This window comes from Hyla sarda, chromosome 8 (assembly GCF_029499605.1).
Source record: "Hyla sarda isolate aHylSar1 chromosome 8, aHylSar1.hap1, whole genome shotgun sequence".
Classification (NCBI taxonomy): Eukaryota; Metazoa; Chordata; class Amphibia; order Anura; family Hylidae; genus Hyla; species Hyla sarda.
The window spans coordinates 1869509-1890031 of NC_079196.1; positions in this window are offsets into that span (position 1 = coordinate 1869509).

The window sequence follows — 20523 nt, forward strand, 5'->3', positions numbered from 1 at the left end:
TGATATATTACTGTCCCCTAATGATATATTACTGTCCCCTAATGATATATTACTGTCCTCTAATGATATATTACTGTCCCCTAATGATCTATTACTGTCCCCTAATGATATATTACTGTCCTCTAATGATATATTACTGTCCTCTAATGATATATTACTGTCCCCTAATGATCTATTACTGTCCCCTAATGATATATTACTGTCCTCTAATGATATATTACTGTCCTCTAATGATATATTACTGTCCTCTAATGATCTATTACTGTCCTCTAATGATCTATTACTGTCCTCTAATGATATATTACTGTCCTCTAATGATATATTACTGTCCTCTAATGATATATTACTGTCCCCTAATGATATATTACTGTCCCCTAATGATATATTACTGTCCTCTAATGATATATTACTGTCCCGTAATGATATATTACTCTCCCCTAATGATATATTACTGTCCTCTAATGATATATTACTGTCCCCTAATGATCTATTACTGTCCCCTAATGATATATTACTGTCCTCTAATGATATATTACTGTCCCCTAATGATATATTACTGTCCCCTAATGATCTATTACTGTCCTCTAATTATATATTACTGTCCCCTAATGATCTATTACTGTCCCCTAATGATATATTACTGTCCTCTAATGATATATTACTGTCCTCTAATTATATATTACTGTCCTCTAATGATATATTACTGTGCCCTAATGATATATTACTGTCCTCTAATGATCTATTACTGTCCCCTAATGATCTATTACTGTCCCCTAATGATATATTACTGTCCCCTAATGATATATTACTGTCCTCTAATGATATATTACTGTCCTCTAATGATCTATTACTGTCCTCTAATGATCTATTACTGTCCTCTAATGATCTATTACTGTCCTCTAATTATATATTACTGTCCTCTAATGATATATTACTGTGCCCTAATGATATATTACTGTCCTCTAATGATATATTACTGTCCTCTAATGATATATTACTGTCCCCTAATGATATATTACTGTCCCCTAATAATCTATTACTGTCCCCTAATGATATATTACTGTCCTCTAATGATATATTACTGTCCTCTAATGATATATTACTGTCCTCTAATGATCTATCACGGCCCCCTAATAATCAGTGCCTCTGTCCCATAATGATCAGTTCCACCGTTCCCCAATGATCAATGTCACTGCCCTCTAATAATCTATCACTGTCCCCTTATGATCTGTATTAGGGATGAGCAAATCAAATCTGAACAAATACGAATTTGTAAAAAATTTCAGGGAAAATTAGCTTTGTAACGAATCTGAACATCGCTGCAATTCGATTGCACAACTAAATTTATTGCGGTCACGGCTCCAGGGCATCTATGATGGCGGATCCACATGACAGGACATGGGCCAAGGAATCTGGGGAAGGTGGGAACAAGGGTAGGTGGGATGATCCTGAATCACATGCAGCATGCAGTTTATCAGCAGCCAGTCAACCCTGTGATGTCACATCCCTATATAATCGGCAGCCATCTTGCGGCCAGTCACATCAGCGTTCTATTGCAGGGAAAGAGAGAGGGACAGAGAGCCGTGTTTGTTGCACAGTAAAGCTTTTTTACAGCAGCGATTCATCTCAAGCCCAAATCCAGCCTAGAAGTACTGAGAGGAAGGGAGTGAGATTGAGAGAGAGAGAGAGCAATTTTGGGTGTAGTACACAGCGACTGTGTGCTGCAGCACTGGTGTGTACAACAACTGAAAGCTAATAGTAGCCAGTTAGGGTGAGCAGAGCACTAAAAGCATAATTACCTGCTATTAATGCCTAATACAGGTTGCGTAGCTGAGCCTATTGTCCTCTATTAAGTGCAACCTGTGTGTACATAGGTGGTGTACGATTTTGTTCCTGTTAAAGTCTTAAGGGTCTAATTACTGTAATAGGCCAGGCAAAAGTACACACCTGCTGGTGTTGTAGACAAATACCGTTTTAAGCGTACTGGAGCGCATTGTCCTCCCCTCATAAGTGCATACCACATACATACATCTAAGTGGTGTACTATTTTGTTCCTGTCATAGTCTTATGGGACTACATACTGTGAAAGGAGAGCCGAAACTACACTCCTGCTGCTGTTTTAGACAAATACTGTTTAAGCGTAGTGAAGCGTATTGTCCTCCCCTCATATACGCACTAAGTATGTCAGGCAGAGAAGTGCCGGGACGTGCACAGAGGAGTGGCAGAGGCCTAAATACTTCAGGCAGAGGTCACAGCAGACTAGGGGCGAGTGGCAGCAGGAGGCCTGAGCTCCCGTTATCAGCCAGCGGTCGTGTCTCCACCAGCAACCCATCTGCCATCGTCGATTAGTTAACACGCTCATCCACATCATCACAAGTGACATCTGACACCCCCAGTCAACAGTCGGTGGGTTCCTCAGACACAACCCTCAGTTGGCATGGCCCGGGAGCAGTCCCTGTCATCCCATTGCCTCTGTCCTATGCTGTTCCCTCTCCTAGAGAAGTATCTTATGCTGTGGGTTCAGCTCCACTATTCACTGAGGACGATCTAATAGAGGACAGTCAGCAGCTACTGCCCAGCCAAGAAGTGGAGGAGACATGCGCCGCTTCCTCCGCTAGGCGGCCAATTAGTGATGCGGAGAGTGACGGGGGAGGCGGTGTTGCCAGGGTTCAGGGTCCTGAAGCAGACACTGTTGGGGAACCTGAGGAGGACATCAGTGACGTGCACACACTTGTTGATGATAATGCTGAAGCCGATCGCAATTGGGAGCCGGGTGAAGAAGGGGCTTCATCATCATCAGGAGAAGAAAGAGAGTTGCAGGTTGCCCTTGAGGCAGCAGCTGAGCCAGCAAAGTGGTAGCATGGTTGGCAGTCAGCATGGTGGCAGGAGTTTAAATTTTGTAGCCAAACCTGCCTGGTGGAGACCACCTGCTTCGCGGCAGCCTACCCTCCCGAGAGGTAGTGGAACAGGGGTTCCTGGAGACGGCGCCAGTAGCAGTCAATCAGTGCGGACTGTAGGTGGGAAAATCAGCTACTTTTCTGTGTGGCAGTTTTTCATCAAGCATCCGGAGGAGGCTCACGTAGCCACATGCAAGATATGTCGGCAGAAGGTGAAGCGTGGCCAGGGGCCCAATGTTGGCACCACAGCCCTGCGTCAACACATGCTTCACCACCATAAAGTGGCCTGGGAGAACCATTGCTCCAATTTAAGTGGTCCAGAACACCACTCCCACTTTCACCCAGCCAAGGCTCCACCACCTCAGCCGAAGGGAGCCGTGTGTCAAACCCTCCTTCTGTCGCTCCAGATGCTTCTGCTCCTCCCGCTTTTAGTCAGCCATTCCGCCAACAATCATAGACAACAGTATGCGCCCACTCATCCAACGGCGCAGAAGATGAATATGCTCCTGTCCAAGTTGCTGGTCCTGCAGTCCCTCCATTTTCAAGTGGTGGACTCTGCACCTTTCAGAGAATTGATGGCTTGTGCCGAGCCAAGTTGGAGAGTCCCAAGCCGTCATTTCTTTGTGAAGAAGGCAGTACTAGCCCTGCACAATTTTGTGGAAGAGAAGGTGGTCCAGTCCTTGAGCCTGCCGGTGTTTAACAAAGTACACTGCAGTGCCGATTTCTGGAGCTGTAACTACGGTCAGGGACAATACATGTGCTTTACGGCTCACTGGGTGAATGTGGTTCCTGCACAGCCACAACCCCAACTTGGACAGGTCACACCGCTTCCTCCTCCATGCTCTCACCCCGTTGGTCCTGTGACAGTGTGCGACGCCGCCTCCTCATCCTCCACCGTGTCCTCAGCCTCCATTGCTTGGACAAGTCTCAGAGGCACTTCAGCATACCATGTGTGCAGGGCACGGCGGTGTCACGCTGTTCTCCATATGGTTTGCCTTGGCGAAATGAGTCACACATGGGAGGAACTGCTAAAAGTCATTCGTAAAGAAATCAGAGTATGGCTTACTCCACGAAAACTGGAAATGGCAACCATGGTGACCGACAACAAGAAGAACATCTTGGCCACGTTGCGACAAGGAAGAGTGAGCCATGAGCATTAATCAGAAGTGGTTATATTCTAATACCGCGCAAGGTTTTGGCTCCCTCTGTAATTTTAAAATTATATTCAGCCATATGGTCAATATAGGTAAAATTTTTAAATAATAAAAAAAAAAAATAAAGGTTATATTTTAATTTAGGGAGGATCCCTAGTATTGGGAATCAGTCCCATCTGTGCCTAGGCGCAGATGTGAATTTGTGAATAATATGCGCCCTGCATGACACACGTGTTCAATCTGGTTATGAAGCAGTTCCTGAACTGTACCCCCCATTTGTAAGACATCCTAACAATGGCAAGGAAACTGTGCATGCACTTCAGCCACTCGTACACCGCCAAGAACACCTTCCTTGAGCTACAGCGTCAGAACGGTATCCCACAACATAGTCTGATTTGTGACGTTGCCACATGTTGGAATTCCACCCTCCATATGTTGGACAGACTAGACGAATAAAGAAAAGGCATCACCCATTTCTTGATGATCCAAGCAGATAGGAGTACTCCCCTGTGTAACTTCAATGTGAACCAGTGGCAGCTCATACGTGACACCTGCCGTTTGCTCAGGCCCTTTGAGGAAGCCACATTATATGTAAATCGCCAGGATTACAGTATGAACGATGTCATTCCACTGCTTCATTTCTTACAACACGTGTTGGAAACGATGGCTCGTCAGGGCACTGGAGACGTGAAGACTGCATCCCACAGCCACATGAGCCCTATGGGGGCTGAACTGGAGGAGGAGGAGCACTTTGCGAGATGAGCGGTTTTTCTAGTCATCTGACAGGAGAGGAGGAGCAGGAGCAGCCAGAGCAGTTGGAGGGTTATGAGGAAGGTGAGACAGAGGACCCAGACACACCGTGGCAGTATGCAGTGGAGATGGAGGCAGGTAGTCCCTCAGAGTCACTTGCACAAATGGCACGATGCATGCTCACTTGCTTGCGTAGTGACCGCCAAATTGTCAACATTCGTCAGCGGGATGACATCTGGGTCTCCACCTTCTCCACCTTATTGGACCCTCGCTAACGGCACAAAATGGGGGCGTTTTTTACACCCACTGAGAGGGAGGACAAACTGAACTACTACAGAGAGATCCTACGTAGTCAGTTGGCCGATGCCTATCGGCGACATGGTCCATCCACTCGCATGTGTGACTCGGGGGGCCCTCTATGCTCATCTTCCACTGCCATGGCTGCTGGGGAGGGGAGGGTGGCAGGAGCAGTACCAGCTCCATTAGCAGCAGCCTGAGTCTACAGTCACTGATGAGTACCTTTCTTCACCTGGACATGCCCATGCCAACAAACATTGAAGATCCGCTGGACTTCTGGGCAGCCAAACTTGATTTGTGGCCGCAACTTGCAGAGTTTGCCCTGGAAAAGCTGTCCTGCCCGGCCAGTAGTGTGCCATCAGAGAGGGCGTTTAGTGTGGCCGGGGCCATAGTCACCCCAAGGCGAACTCGTCTGTCCATGAAAAATGTGGAGAGACTGACCTTTGTGAAGATGAATTAGGCATGGATCAGCCAGAATTTCCACCCAACAATGCCAGATACATCAGAGTAGATTGACCATGGTGCTACACCAACACTTCACAAATATGGATAGTGCCAAACAGATCTAAGGCGCTGATCCCCAGTTACAAACATTCCAGCCACCTTCATCACCTGGTACTGGTATTTCCACCCACCGCACCACTCTGTCACTGGGTCACTTTCAGGACTCCTGATGCTGCTGTCACCTCCAGGCTGTTTCATTCAGCCACTAGTTTGTCTCCTTATGCTTCTGCCAACTCCAGGCTGTATCATTCAGACACTATATGGGCTCCTTATGCTTTCCCCATATCCAGGCTGTGTCATTCAGCCAATATTTTGTTTTCTGATGCTGCTGGGACTGTCTTGGATATTACCTACAATTTTTTTTTTATGGTAGCACTAGCAAACATACATGCTCAATAGAGATTTCAGAATGGATCTTTTAATGTTAGGGTTTGTGAAGCCCTCTTATGTACGCATCCTGCCGCCTGATCTAGGCTGTGTGTTTCAGGAACTACTTGGCTTAGTGATGCTGCTGGGCCTGTGCCAATTTATTTTTATGTTAGCACTAGCTAACATACATCTTCTATACAGATTTCAATATTCACCTTTTAATGTTAGGGGTTATTAAGCCCCTTGTGTACTTCTACTGCTGCCTGATCCAGGCTGTGTGTTTCAGCAACTATATGGTTTGGTGATGCTGCTGGGCCTGTGCCTCAAAATTTTTGATGTTAGCACTAGCTAACATACATCTTCTGTACACATTTTTATGTTAGGGGTTGTGAAGCCCTCTTGTAAACTCATGCTGATGCCTTATCCTGGTTGTGTGTTTCAGGAACTACTGTGCTTAGTGATGCTGCTGGGCTTGGGCCTTCTATTCTTTGATGATAGCACGAGGTAACATACCTCTTCAATAGAGATTTCAACATTGATCTTTCAATCTTAGGGGTTATGAAACCCTCTTGTGTACTGCTGATGCCTGCTCCTGACTGTGTGTTTCAGGAACTACTTGGCTTACTGATGCTGCTGGGATTGGGCCTTAAATGGATTGCAGCACTAGCTAATAAGCATCTTCAATAGAGATTTCAACATTCACCTTTTAATGTTTGTAGTTGTGAACCCCTCTTGTGTACTCATGCTGCTGCCTGCTCCTGTATGTGTCATATAACAACTACTTGGCTTAGTGATGCTGCTGAGCCTAGGACATTACCTATATATGTTTATGGTAGCACTAGGTACCATACATCCTCAATGGAAATGTCAAAATTCATATTTAATTATTAGAGATTGTGAAGCCCTTTTGTCTCCTCATCTGCTGCCAACTCCAGGCTGTGCCATTCAGACACTATATGGTCTCCTCCTACTGATGCCACCTCCAGGCTCTGTCATTGTGCTGCCATGTGACATGTGGTTCCTTGTTAGATTTGGTCCTTTGTACGGACACGCCGGGGCCCGGGACACTAAAACTTGGGAGTTAAAAAATACATTTCAAAATCCTTAATTTAAATTTCAAAATCTTACATTTCAATGGTCTCCTCATGCTTCTGCCAACTCTAGGCTGTGTCATTCAGGCAATATTTGGTTTACTGATGCTGCTGGGCCTGGGTCTGGGCCTAAAATTTTTTGTGGTAGCACTAGTTACCCTAAATCTTCAGTTTAAATTTCAAACTTTGTCTATTTTTTCTTAGGGATTGTGAAGCCCTGGGGTCTGCTCATGCTTCAGCCAACTCCAGGCTGTGCCATTCAGCCGATATATGGTTTACTGATGCTGCTTGGCCTCGGAATAAAAATGTTGTTATGGTAGCACTAGCTGCCCAAAATCTTCAGTTTAAATTTCAAACTTTGTCTGTTTTTTCTTAGGGATTGTGAAGCCCTGGTGTCTACTTATGCTGCTGCCAACTACTGGCTGTGTCATTCAGACACTATGTGGTCTCCTCATGCTGCCAACACCTCCAGGCTGTGTCATTCAGACACTATATGGTCTCCTCATACTTCAGCATCATCCAATCTGTGTCATTCAACCACTATATGATCTCCTCATGCTGCCACCACCTCCACGCCGTGTGATCCAGCCACTATATGGTCTCCTCATACTGCCACCACCTCCACGCTGTGTGATTCAGCCACTATATGGTCTCCTCATACTACCACCACCTCCACGCTCTGTCATTCATTCACTATATGTTCTCCTCATGCTTCAGCCTCATCCAAGCTTTGTCATTCAGCCACTATATGGTCTCCTCATGCTGATGCCACCTCCACGCTGTGTCATTCAGCCACCATATGGTCTCCTCATGCTGCCAACACCTCCACGCTCTGCCATTCAGCCGCTATATGGTCTCCTCATGCTGATGCCACCTCCACGCTGTGTCATTCAGCCACTATATGGTCTCCTCATGCTGCCAACACCTCCACGCTGTGTCATTCAGCCACTATATGGTCTCCTCATGCTGCCAACACCTCCACGCTGTGTCATTCAGCCACTATATGATCTCCTCATGCTTCAGCCTCATCCAAGCTTTGTCATTCAGCCACTATATGGTCTCCTCATGCTGATGCCACCTCCACGCTGTGTCATTCAGCCACCATATGGTCTCCTCATGCTGCCAACACCTCCACGCTCTGCCATTCAGCCGCTATATGGTCTCCTCATGCTGATGCCACTTCCACGCTGTGTCATTCAGCCACTATATGGTCTCCTCATGCTGCCAACACCTCCACGCTGTGTCATTCAGCCACTATATGGTCTCCTCATGCTGCCAACACCTCCATGCTGTGTCATTCAGCCACTATATGGTCTCCTCATGCTGCCAACACCTCCACGCTGTGTCATTCAGCCACTATATGTTCTCATCATGCCGCCAACACCTCCACGCTGTGTTATTCAGTCACTATATGGTGTCCTCATGCGGCCAACACCTCCACGCTGTGTCATTCAGCCACTATATGGTCTCCTCATGCTGCCAACACCTCCATGCTGTGTCATTCACTCACTATATGGTCTCCTCATGCTGCCAACACCTCCACGCTGTGCCATTCACCCACTATATGGTCTCCTCATGCTGCCAACACCTCCATGCTGTGCCATTCATCCACTATATGGTGTCCTCATGCTGCCAACACCTCCAAACTGTGCCATTCAGCCACTATATGGTTTTCCTCATGCTGCCAACACCTCCACGCTGTGTCATTCAGTCACTATATGGTGTCCTCATGCTGCGAACACCTCCACGCTGTGTCATTCAGTCACTATATGGTCTGCTCATGCTGCCAAAACCTTCACGCTATGTCATTAAGCCACTATATGGTCTCCTCATGCTACCAACAGCTCCACGCTGTGTCATTCAGCCACTATATGATCTCCTCATGCTGCCAACAGCTCCACGCTGTGTCATTCAGCCACTATATGATCTCCTCATGCTGCCAACACCTCCACGCTGTGTCATTCAGTCATTATATGGTCTCCTCATGCTGCTAACACCTCCATGCTGTGTCATTCAGTCGCTGTGTCATTCACTGCAAATAAATTTGGATCAAAACAAATTTTTTCAAACAATATCGTGAATCGGCCGAATCGAATTTTTCAAAAGTTTGCTCATCTCTATTCCTCATTACAGCTTCTCTAAGGCTTCCTCAGCTCACCTTCTCTGAGGCTTTCTCAGCACAGCACAGCTTCTCTCAGGCTTCCTCATCACAGCACAGCTTCTCTCAGGTTTCCTCAGCACAGCACAGTTTCTCTCAGGTTTCCTCAGAACAGCACAGCTTCTCTCAAGTCTCCTCAGCACAGTCCAGCTTCTCTCAAGTCTCCTCAGCACAGCTTCTCTCAGGTTTTGTCAGCACAGCACAGCTTCTCTCAGGTCTCCTCAGCACAGCTTCTCTCAAGTCTCCTCAGCACAGCTTCTCTCAGGTTTCCTCAGCACATCACAGCTTCTCTCAGGTTTCCACAGCACAGCTTCTTTCTGGTTTCCTCAGCACAGCACAGCTTCTCTAAGGTTTCTTCAGCGCAGCACAGCACAGCTTCTTTCAGGTTTCCACAGCACAGCACAGCTTCTCTCAGGTTTCCTTAGCACAGCTTCTCTCAGCTTTCTTCAGCACAGCACAGCTTCTCTCAGGTTTCCTCAGCACAGCTTCTCTCCGGTTTCCTCAGCACAGCACAGCTTCTTTCAGGGCTCCTCAGCACAGCTTCTCTCAGGTTTCCTCAGCACAGTACAGCTTCTCTCAGGTTTCCACAGGACAGCACAGCACAGCTTCTCTCAGGGCTCCTCAGCACAGCTTCTCTCCGGTTTCCTCAGCACAGCTTCTCTCAGGGCTCCTCAGCACAGCTTCTCTCAGGTTTCCTCAAAACAGTACAGCTTCTCTCAGGTTTCCACAGCACAGCACAGCACAGCTTCTCTCAGGTTTCTTCAGCACAGCACAGCTTCTCTCAGGGTGCCTCAGCATAGCACAGCTTCTCTCATGTTTTCTCAGCACAGCACAGCTTCTTTCAGGTTTCCTCAGCACAGCACAGTTTCTCTCAGGTTTCATCAGCACAGCACAGCACAGCTTCTCTCAGGTTTCATCAGTACAGCTTCTCTCAGGTTTCCTCAGCACAGCACAGCTTCTCTCAGGTCTCCTCAGCACAGCACAGCTTCTCTCAGGTTTCCTCAGCACAGCACAGCTTCTCTCAGGTTTCCTCAGCACAGCTTCTCTCAGGTCTTCACAGCACAGCACAGCTTCTCTTAGGTCTCCTCAGCACAGCTTCTCTCAGGTCTCCTCAGCACAGCACAGCTTCTCTCAGGTCTCCTCAGCACAGCACACCTTCTCTCAGGTCTCCTCAGCACAGCACAGCACAGCTTCTCTCAGATTTCCTCAGCACAGCTTCTCTCAGGTCTTCACAGCACAGCACAGCTTCTCTTAGGTCTCCTCAGCACAGCTTCTCTCAGGTCTCCTCAGCACAGCACACCTTCTCTCCGGTTTCCTCAGCACAGCACAGCACAGCTTCTCTCAGGTTTCCTCAGCACAGCACAGCTTCTCTCAGGGCTCCTCAGCACAGCTTCTCTCAGGGCTCCTCAGCACAGCTTCTCTCAGGTTTCCTCAGCACTGCACAGTTTTTCTCAGGTTTCCTCAGCACAGCACAGCTTCTCAGGCTTCCTCAGCACAGCACAGCTTCTCTCAGGTTTCCTCAGCACAGCTTCTCTCAGGTTTCCTCAGCACAGCTTCTCTCAGGTTTCTTCAGCACAGCACAGCTTCTCTCAGGTCTCCTCAGGACAGCACAGCTTCTCTCAAGGCTCCTCAGCACAGCTTCTCTCAGGTTTCCTCAGCACAGCACAGCTTCTCTCAGGTTTCCTCAGCACAGTACAGCTTCTCTCAGGGCTCCTCAGCACAGCACAGCTTCTCTCATGTCTCCTCAGCACAGCACAGCTTCTCTCAGGCCTCCTCAGCACAGCTTCTCTCAGGTTTCCTCAGCACAGCTTCTCTCAGGTCTCCTCAGCACAGTACAGCTTCTCTCAGGTCTCCTCAGCACAGCACAGCTTCTCTCAGGTCTCCTCAGCACAGCACAGCTTCTCTCAGGTCTCCTCAGCACAGCACAGCTTCTCTCAGGTCTCCTCAGCACAGCTTCTCTCATGTTTCCTCAGCACAGCACAGCTTCTCTCAGGTCTCCTCAGCACAGCTTCTCTCAGGTCTCCTCAGCACAGCTTCTCTCAGGTTTCCTCAGCACAGCACAGCTTCTCTCAGGTCTCCACAGCACAGCACAGCTTCTCTCAGGTCTCCACAGCACAGCTTCTCTCAGGCTTCCTCAGCACTGCACAGCTTCTCTCATGTTTCCTCAGCACAGCACAGCTTCTCTCAGGTCTCCTCAGCACAGCTTCTCTCAGGTCTCTCAGCACAGCTTCTCTCAGGTTTCCTCAGCACAGCACAGCTTCTCTCAGGTCTTCTCAGCACAGCTTCTCTCAGGTCTCCTCAGCACAGCTTCTCTCAGGTTTCCTCAGCACAGCACAGCTTCTCTCAGGTTTCCTCAGCACAGCTTCTCTCAGGTCTCCTCAGCACTACACAGCTTCTCTCAGGTTTCCTCAGCACAGCACAGCTTCTCTCAGGCTTCCTCAGCACAGCACAGCTTCTCTCAGGTTTACTCAGCACAGCACAGCTTCTCTCAGGTTTCCTCAGCACAGCACAGCTTCTTTCAGGTTTCCTCAGCACAGCACAGCTTCTCTCATGTTTCATCAGCACAGCACAGCTTCTCTCAGGTTTCCTCAGCACAGCACAGCTTATCTCAGGTCTCCTCAGCACAGCACAGCTTCTCTCAGGCTTCCTCAGCACTGCACAGCTTCTCTCAGGTTTCCTCAGCACAGCTTCTCTCAGGTCTCCTCAGCACAGCACAGCTTTTCTCAGGTCTCCTCAGCACTACACAGCTTCTCTCAGGTTTCCTCAGCACAGCTTCTCTCAGGTTTCCTCAGCACAGCTTCTCTCAGGTCTCCTCAGTACTACACAGCTTCTCACAGGTCTCCTCAGCACAGCAAAGCTTCTCTCAGGTCTCCTCAGCACAGCTTCTCTCAGGTTTCCTCAGCACAGCACAGCTTCTCTCAGGTTTCCTCAGCACAGCTTCTCTCAGGTTTCCTCAGCACAGCACAGCTTCTCTCAGGGCTCCTCAGCACAGCTTCTCTCAGGTCTCCTCAGCACAGCTTCTCTCAGGTTTCCACAGCACAGCTTCTCTCAGGTTTCCACAGCACAGCTTCTCTCAGGTCTCCTCAGCACTGCACAGTTTTTCTCAGATTTCCTCAGCACAGCACAGCTTCTCAGGTCTCCTCAGCACAGCACAGCTTCTCCCAGGTTTCCTCAGCACAGCACAGTTTTTCTCAGGTTTCGTCAGCACAGCACAGCTTCTCAGGTCTCCTCAGCACAGCACAGCTTCTCTCAGGGCTCCTCAGCACAGCACAGCTTCTCTCAGGTTTCTTCAGAACAGCACAGCTTCTCTCAGGGCTCCTCAGCACAGCTTCTCTCAGGTTTCCTCAGCACAGCATCTCTCAGGTCTCCTCAGCACAGTACAGCTTCTCTCAGGTCTCCTCAGCACAGCACAGCTTCTCTCAGGTCTCCTCAGCACAGCTTCTCTCCGGTTTCCTCAGCACAGCACAGCTTCTTTCAGGGCTCCTCAGCACAGCTTCTCTCAGGTTTCCTCAGCACAGTACAGCTTCTCTCAGGTCTCCTCAGCACAGCACAGCTTCTCCCAGGTTTCCTCAGCACAGCACAGTTTTTCTCAGGTTTCATCAGCACAGCACAGCTTCTCAGGTCTCCTCAGCACAGCACAGCTTCTCTCAGGTTTCTTCAGAACAGCACAGCTTCTCTCAGGTTTCCTCAGCACAGCACAGCTTCTCCCAGGTTTCTTCAGCACATCACAGCTTCTCTCAGGTTTCCTCAGCACTGCACAGTTTTTCTCAGGTTTCTTCAGCACAGCACAGCTTCTCTCAGGTCTCCTCAGCACAGCACAGCTTCTCTCAGGTTTCCTCAGCACAGCTTCTCTCAGGTTTCCTCAGCACAGCTTCTCTCAGGTTTCTTCAGGACAGCACAGCTTCTCTCAAGGCTCCTCAGCACAGCTTCTCTCAGGTCTCCTCAGGACAGCACAGCTTCTCTCAAGGCTCCTCAGCACAGCTTCTCTCAGGTTTCCTCAGCACAGCACAGCTTCTCTCAGGTTTCCTCAGCACAGTACAGCTTCTCTCAGGGCTCCTCAGCACAGCTTCTCTCAGGTTTCCTCAGCACAGCTTCTCTCAGGTCTCCTCAGCAGAGCACAGCTTCTCTCAGGTCTCCTCAGCACAGCACAGCTTCTCTCAGGTCTCCTCAGCACAGCACAGCTTCTCTCAGGCCTCCTCAGCACAGCTTCTCTCAGGTCTCCTCAGCACAGCACAGCTTCTCTCAGGTCTCCTCAGCACAGTACAGCTTCTCTCAGGTCTCCTCAGCACAGCACAGCTTCTCTCAGGTTTCCTCAGCACAGCTTCTCTCAGGTTTCCTCAGCACAGCACAGCTTCTCTCAGGTCTCCTCAGGACGGCACAGCTTCTCTCAGGTCTCCACAGCACAGCACAGCTTCTTTCAGGCTTCCTCAGCACAGCACAGCTTCTCTCATGTTTCCTCAGCACAGCTTCTCTCAGGTCTCCTCAGCACAGCACAGCTTCTCTCAGGTTTCCTCAGCACAACTTCTCTCAGGTCTCCTCAGCACTACACAGCTTCTCTCAGGTTTCCTCAGCACAGCACAGCTTCTCTCAGGTTTCCTCAGCACAGCACAGCTTCTCTCAGGTTTCCTCAGCACTACACAGCTTCTCTCAGGTTTCCTCAGCACAGCACAGCTTCTCTCAGGTCTCCACAGCACAGCTTCTCTCAGGCTTCCTCAGCACAGCACAGCTTCTCTCATGTTTCCTCAGCACAGCTTCTCTTAGGTCTCCTCAGCACAGCTTCTCTCAGGTCTCCTCAGCACAGCACAGCTTCTCTCAGGCTTCCTCAGCACAGCACAGCTTCTTTCAGGTTTCCTCAGCACAGCACAGCTTCTCTCAGGTTTCATCAGCACAGCACAGCTTCTCTCAGGTTTCCTCAGCACAGCACAGCTTCTCTCAGGTCTCCTCAGCACAGCACAGCTTCTCTCAGGCTTCCTCAGCACTGCACAGCTTCTCTCAGGTTTCCTCAGCACAGCCTCTCTCAGGTTTCCTTAGCACAGCACAGCTTCTTTCAGGTCTCCTCAGCACAGCTTCTCTCAGGTCTCCTCAGCACAGCACAGCTTCTCTCAGGTTTCCTTAGCACAGCTTCTCTCAGGTTTCCTCAGCACAGCACAGCTTCTCTCAGGGCTCCTCAGCACAGCTTCTCTCAGGTCTCCTCAGCACAGCTTCTCTCAGGTTTCCTCAGCACAGCTTCTCTCAGGTCTCCTCAGCACAGCTTCTCTCAGGTTTCCTCAGCACAGCACAGCTTCTCTCAGGTCTCCTCAGCACTGCACAGTTTTTCTCAGGTTTCCTCAGCACAGCACAGCTTCTCTCAGGTCTCCTCAGCACTGCACAACTTCTCCCAGGTTTCCTCAGCACAGCACAGTTTTTCTCAGGTTTCATCAGCACAGCACAGCACAGCTTCTCAGGTCTCCTCAGCACAGCACAGCTTCTCTCAGGTTTCTTCAGAACAGCACAGCTTCTCTCAGGGCTCCTCAGCACAGCTTCTCTCAGGGCTCCTCAGCACAGCTTCTCTCAGGTCTCCTCAGCACAGCACAGCTTCTCTCAGGTTTCCTCAGCACAGCACAGCTTCTCCCAGGTTTCTTCAGCACATCACAGCTTCTCTCAGGTTTCCTCAGCACTGCACAGTTTTTCTCAGGTTTCGTCAGCACAGCACAGCTTCTCAGGTCTCCTCAGCACAGCACAGCTTCTCTCAGGTTTCCTCAGCACAGCTTCTCTCAGGTTTCCTCAGCACAGCTTCTCTCAGGTCTCCTCAGGACAGCACAGCTTCTCTCAAGGCTCCTCAGCACAGCTTCTCTCAGGTTTCCTCAGCACAGCACAGCTTCTCTCAGGTTTCCTCAGCACAGTACAGCTTCTCTCAGGTTTCCTCAGCACAGCACAGCTTCTCTCAGGTCTCCTCAGCACAGCACAGCTTCTCTCAGGTTTCCTCAGCACAGCTTCTCTCAAGGCTCCTCAGCACAGCTTCTCTCAGGTTTCCTCAGCACAGCACAGCTTCTCTCAGGTTTCCTCAGCACAGTACAGCTTCTCTCAGGGCTCCTCAGCACAGCTTCTCTCAGGTCTCCTCAGCACAGCACAGCTTCTCTCAGCTTTCCTCAGCACAGCACAGCTTCTCTCAGGTCTCCTCAGCACAGCACAGCTTCTCTCAGGTCTCCTCAGCACAGCACAGCTTCTCTCAGGTTTCCTCAGCACAGCTTCTCTCAGGTCTCCTCAGCACAGTACAGCTTCTCTCAGGTTTCCTTAGCACAGCTTCTCTCAGGTTTCCTTAGCACAGCACAGCTTCTTTCAGGTCTCCTCAGCACAGCTTCTCTCAGGTCTCCTCAGCACAGCACAGCTTCTCTCAGGTCTCCTCAGCACAGCACAGCTTCTCTCAGGTTTCCTCAGCACAGCTTCTCTCAGGTCTCCTCAGCACAGCACAGCTTCTCTCAGGTTTCCTTAGCACAGCTTCTCTCAGGTTTCCTCAGCACAGCACAGCTTCTCTCAGGGCTCCTCAGCACAGCTTCTCTCAGGTTTCCTCAGCACAGCACAGCTTCTCCCAGGTTTCCTCAGCACAGCACAGTTTTTCTCAGGTTTCCTCAGCACAGCACAGCTTCTCAGGTCTCCTCAGCACAGCACAGCTTCTCTCAGGGCTCCTCAGCACAGCACAGCTTCTCTCAGGTTTCTTCAGCACAGCACAGCTTCTCTCAGGGCTCCTCAGCACAGCTTCTCTCAGGTTTCCTCAGCACAGCACAGCTTCCCCCAGGTTTCTTTAGCTCATCACAGCTTCTCTCAGGTTTCCTCAGCACTGCACAGTTTTTCTCAGGTTTTGTCAGCACAGCACAGCTTCTCAGGTCTCCCCAGCACAGCACAGCTTCTCTCAGGTTTCCTCAGCACAGCTTCTCTCAGGTCTCCTCAGCACAGCACAGCTTCTCTCAGGTTTCCTTAGCACAGCTTCTCTCAGGTTTCTTCAGCACAGCACAGCTTATCTCAGGTCTCCTCAGGACAGCACAGCTTCTCTCAAGGCTCCTCAGCACAGCTTCTCTCAGGTTTCCTCAGCACAGTACAGCTTCTCTCAGGTTTCCTCAGCACAGCACAGCTTCTCTCAGGTCTCCTCAGCACAGCACAGCTTCTCTCAGGTTTCCTCAGCACAGCACAGCTTCTCTCATGTCTCCTCAGCACAGCACAGCTTCTCTCAGGTCTCCTCAGCACAGCACAGCTTCTCTCAGGTTTCCTCAGCACAGCACAGCTTCTCTCAGGTCTCCTCAGCACAGCACAGCTTCTCTCAGGTTTCCTCAGCACAGCACAGCTTCTCTCAGGTCTCCTCAGCCTTCTCTTATCATAACAGTCTTGTCACAACAGCAGTACACACTGCTAAGGCAGAAGTGCTACCATTTTTCAGTAAACGTAAAGATTTCAGCTTCTACCTAAGGGGCTCCCCATCTTATCCCCTGCAACCATCTAACAGCACCATGAAGAATCAGGCCAAAATTCCCCAGCCTCATGTTGTTTAACTACACAGAAACATAAGCCAAGTATACACATGTAAGTGCCGATACAATATTCCAAATGCATGATATAGAGGCACAAGAAACAACATTTTACACAGCAAGGTAACATATGAACAATGTAATGTATAAAAATGTATAATATTATATACAGAGACCAACTTTATCTATTATACAAGCCGTCTCTGTTGTCACGTAACATACTGCTGCCCATTCAGCCACAATATCAGTAGTACGGTCCATGACCACTCAGGCCTCTCAGGTAAGTTGCAGCAGTCATGTTCTGAGTGGACCTCGGGTATCACTAGACCACCAGGGAAGTAGTGGGTTTACTCCTTTTATAATCTCCGATGGTATTGTGTATACAGCTCCTATGCAGACCTATGTTACTCCACAATTTCAGACAACAAACCCTGTTACTCTGCTCCTCTTCTTCCTTCTTTGTGCAGCATCATGTTGTATTTGTATTTTGTGGTTTGTTAACCAGTTACATTGTTAACGTATGATTTTTGTATTGTATAATGTGCTGCCACCTAGTGGACATTATGTGTTATGGTCAGAGTAGGTGATACATGCATTAGACACCCACATTGAGATGGAAGATGCTAGAATGTTTAAGGTCCCTGCTCATGAGGTCACATGGGACCACAGGAGCACAAGTCCTTATCGGAGGGGTCTTCTCATCTTGAGGGAGTGGCCATGACGGAGATGACATCATCTATTCTCTTTATAGAGTGCCATTGTCAAAAAGGGCCACATTGTCTGCTAACCAACAAGGTGAACCTGTACATGATGGCTTCAGGCCTGGTATGGCCATCAGGGAAGTTGAATAGGGCTCATGCACTTTGCCGCTGGGCATTGCAGAACGCCAGTGGAACTAGACGTCTAAGGTAAAGCCACTGGGAGCCATCTCGGGTGCATCACATACCCTCTTTGGAGAAGAGAAACACTAGACAGTGAGTTCCTAAACCTGCATAGAAACTGATCAGTGACTCCAATACCAGTCTCTTCATATAAACCTTTAACTATTAAATATGCATTTTCATCAACTGTGAAATAAATACTGTGTCTACTACATACTGTGCCTACGATACACTGTGCCTACTACATGCTGTACCTTCTACATACTGTGCCTACTACATACTGTACCTTCTACATATTGTGCCTACTATATACTGTGCCTACTGCATACTATGTCTTCTACATTCTGTTCCTACTATATACTGTGCCTACTATATACTGTGTCTTCTACATACTGTACCTACTATATACTTTGCCTACTACATACTGTGCCTACTATAAAATTTGCCTTCTACATACTGTGCCTTCTACATACTGTGCCTACTATATACTGTGCCTTCTACATACTGTGCCTACCACATACTGTGCCTACTATATACTGTGCATTCTACATTCTGTGGCTACTATATACTGTGCCTACTACATATTGTGCCTTCTGCATACTGTGTCTTCTACATACTGTGTCTTCTACATACTGTGCCTTCTACATACTGTGCCTACTATATTCTGTTCCTTCTACATACTGTGCCTTCTACATACTGTGCCTACTACATACTGTGCCTTCTACATACTGTGCCTACTACACACTGTGCCTTCTACATACTGTGCCTACTATATACTGTGTCTACTACATACTGTGTCTACTACATACTGTGCCTACGATACACTGAGCCTACTACATACTGTACCTTCTACATACTGTGCCTACTACATACTGTACCTTCTACATACTGTGCCTACTATATTCTGTGCCTACTACATACTATGTCTTCTACATTCTGTTCCTACTATATACTGTGCCTACTATATACTGTGCCTACTACATACTGTGTCTTCTACATACTGTACCTACTATATACTGTGCCTACTACATACTATGCCTACTATAAAATTTGCCTTCTACATACTGTGCCTTCTACATACTGTGCCTACTATATACTGTGCCTTCTACATACTGTGCCTACCACATACTTTGCCTACTATATAATGTGCCTTCTACATTCTGTGGCTACTATATACTGTGCCTACTACATATTGTGCCTTCTGCATACTGTGTCTTCTACATACTGTGCCTACTATATACTGTGCCTTCAACATACTGTGCCTACTATATTCTGTTCCTTCTACATACTGTGCCTTCTACATACTGTGCCTACTACATACTGTGCCTTCTACATACTGTGCCTACTACACACTGTGCCTTCTACATACTGTGCCTACTATATACTGTGTCTACTACATACTGTGTCTACTACATACTGTGCCTACGATACACTGAGCCTACTACATACTGTACCTTCTACATACTGTGCCTACTACATACTGTACCTTCTACATACTGTGCCTACTATATTCTGTGCCTACTACATACTATGTCTTCTACATTCTGTTCCTACTATATACTGTGCCTACTATATACTGTGCCTACTACATACTGTGTCTTCTACATACTGTACCTACTATATACTGTGCCTACTACATACTGTGCCTACTATAAAATGTGCCTTCTACATACTGTGCCTTCTACATACTGTGCCTACTATATAATGTGCCTTCTACATACTGTGCCTACCACATACTGTGCCTACTCTATACTGTGCCTTCTACATTCTGTGGCTACTATATACTGTGCCTACTACATATTGTGCCTTCTGCATACTGTGTCTTCTACATACTGTGCCTACTATATACTGTGCCTTCAACATACTGTGCCTACTATATTCTGTTCCTTCTACATACTGTGCCTTCTACATACTGTGCCTACTACACACTGTGCCTTCTACATACTGTACCTTCTACATATTGTGCCTACTATATACTGTGCCTACTGCATACTATGTCTTCTACATTCTGTTCCTACTATATACTGTGCCTACTATATACTGTGTCTTCTACATACTGTGTCTACAATATACTTTGCCTACTACATACTGTGCCTACTATAAAATTTGCCTTCTACATACTGTGCCTTCTACATACTGTGCCTACTATATACTGTGCCTTCTACATACTGTGCCTACCACATACTGTGCCTACTATATACTGTGCATTCTACATTCTGTGGCTACTATATACTGTGCCTACTACATATTGTGCCTTCTGCATACTGTGTCTTCTACATACTGTGCCTACTACATACTGTGCCTTCTACATACTGTGCCTACTACACACTGTGCCTTCTACATACTGTGCCTACTATATATTGTGTCTACTACATACTGTGTCTACTACATACTGTGCCTACGATACACTGAGCCTACTACATACTGTACCTTCTACATACGGTGCCTACTACATACTGTACCTTCTACCTACTGTGCCTACTATATTCTGTGCCTACTACATACTATGTCTTCTACATTATGTTCCTACTATATACTGTGCCTACTATATACTGTGCCTACTACATACTGTGTCTTCTACATACTGTACCTACTATATACTGTGCCTACTACATACTATGCCTACTATAAAATTTGCCTTCTACATACTGTGCCTTCTACATACTGTGCCTACTATATACTGTGCCTTCTACATACTGTGCCTACTATATTCTGTTCCTTCTACATACTGTGCCTACTACACACCGTGCCTTCTACATACTGTGCCTACTATATACTGTGCCTACTACATAATGTGCCTACTCTATGCTGTGCCTTCTACATACTGAGCCTTCTACATACTGTGCCTACTACACACTGTGCCTTCTACATACTGTGCCTACTATATACTGTGTCTACTACATACTGTGTCTACTACATACTG